A 5,439-nucleotide genomic window follows, 5' to 3' on the forward strand; every position below is an offset into this window, starting at 1 on the left:
CCAAAGCATGGCCAAGGTCAGAGTGTGAGATGAGATGGAGGAAGACAGGACTAAAGGAGGTATTGCTTTGTCTTGGAGCACTTGAAAATTCCAATTATATTTGACCCATACCAATCCCAAAGCCAACATGCAATGCCTCTCCTTGTTGTTGTTGGCTGTGATCACTGTCCCTGAGCTCTTTTTCTCAAGGCTGGAACTCTGCCACTTGAGCCACAGGGACGCTTCTTGTTTCCTGATAATTCATCGAGGATAAGAATCTCACACACTTTCCTGTCCTGGCTCGCTTGGCACAATAATCCTCCAGATCTCAGCTTCCGAGTATCTCGGATGACAGGTATGAGCCACCAGTGCCCAGCATGTGATGCCTTTTGAAGGCATCTTGCCGAGTCTGTATAAGGAGCCCCAAAGGGCCTGGATAGACCACAACCCAATCAAGGAGCTGGGATGGGGGAAGGCTGACCTTCTAGCCATACTGTTCCCCAAAATTAAAGATGCCAGGTGGTTTTGTATGCATCCAACACCTAGGCCAACACCCATGAGCCTTAGTGGGGAAAACGTGGAGAATACCTAAAGACTGCACTGTAGAAATCTCTGATTTTGCTTGCATGTGGTGTGTGTGTGTGTGTGTGTGTGTGTGTGTGTGTGTGTGTGTGTGTGTGTGTGTGTGAACTCAGGGCCTAGGCTCTATCCCTGAGTTTTCTTGCTCAATCTAGTGCTCTGCCACTTGAGCCACAACCCCACTTGATTTTTCATGGTTAATTTTATATAAGAGTCTCAAGGACTTTCCTGTCCAGGGTGGCTTCAAAGCTTGATGCGGGCCACACAGCAGTAAGAGTAAACATAACTCACAGGTACAATCCCTATGGTGGGTGACTCCTGCCTCCTCGTGTCTAGACGCGGGACATGCAGCCCCGTGTCATCGTCCTCTAGAATTCAATTGGGGGAAGTGACCAGGGCCAAGCTGACTTTTGCTCACCCTGAGTGCTGATTCCAGAACAGGTATGTTCCACCCTAGGCCAAGAGAGCTCCAGGAGGCCCGGCTCCCAGAGGCACAAGGAAGGGAGAGGTCAGCTCCAGGCCGAGCTAAGAGCCTTTGCCCACGGATACCCAAGTTGGCCTTCTTAATCACCGTAAGAACTGTCAAAGAATAAACCAAAACAAAAAACAAAACAAAAAAATTGGAGCTGTGCCTCCAAGTGCTAGAGCTTTAGCATTGAATCAAAGAGCGCAGGGACAGGGCCCCCAAGCTTTGAGTTCAAGACCCTCAGCTGACCCTGCCCCAGTTTAGCTAAATATGAACTAGTAGGATTTGTCAAGTGTTTCTGAAGAATGGTGATACTGAAGAAAGCATCCTAATTCTAATTAAAGCTGAACTTGTGACATACAGCTATGTGCTGAGTCCTTCACAGGGTCCTGTTTGCTGGGTCCTTCTGACATGGGGGTTTTGTGCTGAGTCCTCAAAAAGTCCTGTTTGCTGAGTCATCCCAAAGTGTGCTATGTTCTGAATCCCTGAGAAGATTGGGCCCTGGTGGTTTTTTCAAAGGGTGCTGTGCGCTGTGTCCATTATACAGCTACTGTATGCTGAGTCCTTCAAAAGATGCGGTGTACTAATTCATCCCAAAAGGTACGGGTACTGCTATGTTCTGAGCCCTTGAGAAGAGATGGATAAGGTGAATTTTTCAAGTGATATGTGCCGAGTCCTTTACACAGTGTGCTCTGTACTGTCCTTCAAATGGTGCTATGTGCTGAGTCCTTCCACAGGGTAGTATGTGCTGAGTCCTTCAAAATTATGCTATGTGCTGTTTTTCAAAGGGTGCTGTGCACTATTTTACACGGTGTGCTACGTACTCAGCCCTTCAAAGGGGGCTTTGTGTGATCTTAACACAGGGTGCTATGTACTGAGTCCCTGGGAAAGAATGGTAGCATTGAGTTTTTCAAAGCATGCCATGCACTTAGTCCATTACGTTGTGGGCTATGGACTCCCTCCTTCAAAGGGTGCTGTTTGCTGAGTACTTTACACAGGGTACTGTATGCTAAGTCCTTCAAAGGGAGCTGTGTGCTGAGTCCTTTACTCAGGGTGCTTTGTGCTGTTTTTTGAAGTGTGCTGTGTGCTGACTCATCTAAAAAGGTACTATGTTCTGAGTCCTTGAGAGGTAGTTATCCCCAACAATCACACACACACAAACACACAGAAACATACACACACAAAAATAAACACAAACAAACATACATACACAAACATACACACAAGGGTCACCGTGTGTGGATTTTGGTTTGTGGGTTGGAGGGTCATGGAAGAGAGTCTCCTCCAGCTGTGGAGCTGAGGGGAGATTTGATACCCAGGGCAGGTACTGGGGTTGGGAGGGAGTGATGAGCTGAGGTGAGGCTATAATTTCCATGGCCTGGAAGCCTTTGGTCCCAGTCAGGGCTTGGCTTGTAGCCAGGGGTGGGGGCCAGGCCTGAGGGGAAGAGGAGGAGGTGGCCAAGAGGAGGAGGGAGTGGGGCCCAAGGCACACTCCCATGGCAGCAGTGGCCAGGGGCACGATTCAGGGGAGGGTGAGGGGGTGGGCATGCCCGGCGGGGGCAACACAGCCCAGGAGAGGAGTGGGAGCAGAGAGAGAGAGCAGAGAGAAGAGCGAGTATACACAAGGGCAAGTGGCTTCATCAGCTGGCGGCCTCGCTGATCATATTGCAGGTTCTGGTGGGGAGCACAGAACACATGGAGCTGGTGCAGCAGGCACATCGCCACGGGCAGCCACGTGAAGGCACGGTGGCCATGGCGGCCCTGAGACTGAGGTCCCGGCAAGGGAGCACAGGAGCAGCTGAGGTGGGGGTGGTGTTCACTGAAGAAGAGGAGCAGAGGCCACATGCAGCCCTGCCACGTGCCCGCAGATGCTCCTGCCCCCTCCCAGCAGCATTGCATTTCAAACATGACACTTTTGGCTCCTACCAGCTGTGCCTCTCACAGTCGCCCAGAGGAGATGGTAAACCCCTGGCTGGCTTGCAGCCCCGAACTGGTCGCCACCCCTGGTCCTAGGACTCCGGGCCCATGTGCACCTGGAGCCACCTCCTACTGCTTCTCCCATTAGTATACGTGAGTGGTGGATCTGAGGGCCCACAGCCTGGAAACGCTCTGGCCAACCAACCACTGACCCGGACCTGCACCTCCTGCCTGCCCTTTCCTGTTTCCTCCTCAAGTGCACCCTCCTCCCCCCCTCCCCCAGTCTGCATGACCTTGTCAAAAACGTGTCCCAGGGGTCGGGGGTAGGGGTGTGTGTTGACCTGGGGATCCCACCCTGATCCTTAGTGGCCAGTGTCCCAGGAAACAGGGAGATGCAGGAATGGGTGAGGAGGGTTGCCACAGAGCACCTGGCCTGGAGCAGTGGGAGCCACACAGCCACACATCTGCACCCTTCCTCTCTCTGGTGGGAACCTGGTGGCTTTAATCAGAGGTGGGGAACAGCACCTCCACACCTGCCTTCTTGAGTCTTTTTCTTTTTGCTGGGGGTGGTGGGTATTGGATGCAGAAGATAGGCCCTCCTTGCTGTGTGAGCCCTTGTCTTCTGTGCTTGGTCACCCTATCACCTGAGGAGGGTCCCAGAAGAGCCCACTAGGTATGTGAGGGCACTTGGAGTCAGACAGAAGGTGAATATCTGGGAGGAATATACCAACTCCGACCCACATACACCCAGCCTGTCTGCCCTCCCCCCATCCCAGCTGTGAAAGTACTCACAGGGTGATCACATTTCCCAGCTCTCCCAGCATCTGCTGGTGCTCCCTGTCCATCTGGTCTCCTCATCCCTCCCAAGAATCCACCAAATCACCCAGAAGCATCTAGGCTGGAAGTAGGGAATCCATCCATGTATGTATCCTTTAAGACCCCATCCATTTCCCCAACACTGCCCCAAACCCAGGTCAGACACCCCTCTGGGGCACCATGACCCCCTGCTTGTTTTCAGCCCCGGCTGAGGAGCCACCTATCTCGGACACCTTCACCAAGTGTCCTGGCCTAGGGTTTTTGTGAATGGGGAGTCAAGGCTGGTTGTTCCCAAGGGAAAGTGTCTGTCCCTGGAGAAAGGGATAGGCAATGTTGTTCTGTGTTATTAGAGTGGTGCTCCCTTTTGTTGGATCCCCTGTTCTGACCAGGCAACCCCCATGCTCCAGCTTGTACCTTGTCCCAAAGGAGGAACCAACAAACTCAGAAGAGGCACTGCTCTGAGTCTGTGTGTGTGTGTGTGTGTGTGTGTGTGTGTGTGTGTGTGTGTGTTTGTGTGTGCATGACAGAGAGAGAGAGAGCACGAGCGAGAGAGGGGGGAGGGAGAGAGACAGTCAGACAGACAGACAGACAGATCATCTTTCTCCTTATACAGCCTGACTGTGCTCAGGTGAGTGATCTGTTGGCAAATTACAGGTGCGGCATGGACTAATCTGTCACAGTTCTGGATTTGTGTGTGTGTGTTTGTGTGTGTGTGTGTGTGTGTGTGTGTGTGTGTGTGTTGGGAGAACAGGGAGATGAGAACAATGAAAACATATTTAAGGCACCGTGTCTACAAAGAGCAAAAGCATTTTATTTGTGTGTATGTGTGTGTGTGTGTGTTGTTCTTTTTTCATCAATGCCAAGTACATGTCTAGCGATAATTTGTTTTCTCTTTCACCATTTCATGGCTCCTTTGGGGAAGGTTTCAGTACATGTTCTTTTCCACCTCTCTCTTCTCCCTTTCCTGTAGCCCACAGTAGCTGCTGGGCCTGTGTGGGTCTCCCCTAGGAGGCCTGTGTGAACCACAGACCAGAGTGGACACCTGTCCTTCTGTCTTCAGCCAGAAGACAGGCAACTGTGACCACAGCCGTACTCTTCTAGCCAGACAGTGTGCTCTAGTGTTATAGTTGTAGCTAATTCAAGGGTTGGGAATGTGTCTGCCAAACGTAATTAGGGAACAGATTGGGGGGGCAGTAGGGCAGGGGCTGTGGTTAGGAGGGTATGGGAAGTTGTGAATGTTGTGACATGGCAGATGGTTCACCACAACCGAGACTGAGAGGGGAAACTTACCCAGGGCATTGACTGTGTCCATTGGCATCTGGGCAGGGGATTCCAGGCCCCCTCTGGTGGCATGGATTCCCTCCGGGGGCAAGGTACTGGTGGGCAGTCCTCCTTGGAGTCCTGCAGACTCCAGTCTGTGTTTGGCCTGGGCCATTTCCAGCTGGGCAGTGGTAAGCAAGTGCGCTCCCCCTGCTGGAGCCTGCTTGCTAACTGCCCTGGCAGTTAGCTTGGGCTCTCTGAATGTTACTTTCTATAACCTGCTGTATGCTGTCTGGAAGAAAAACCAGACCACTGAATTTAGAACCCTTCAAGTTTGATTGGGACAACGTTCAAAGCAGCATAGGGAGAGTTCCCAAGCCAGATGGTCTCCTGTAATGAACGTAATGCCTTGATTGACTTTC

This window comes from Dipodomys spectabilis, unplaced genomic scaffold (assembly GCF_019054845.1).
Source record: "Dipodomys spectabilis isolate Male_0828 unplaced genomic scaffold, ASM1905484v1 ptg000320l, whole genome shotgun sequence".
Lineage (NCBI taxonomy): Eukaryota > Metazoa > Chordata > Mammalia > Rodentia > Heteromyidae > Dipodomys > Dipodomys spectabilis.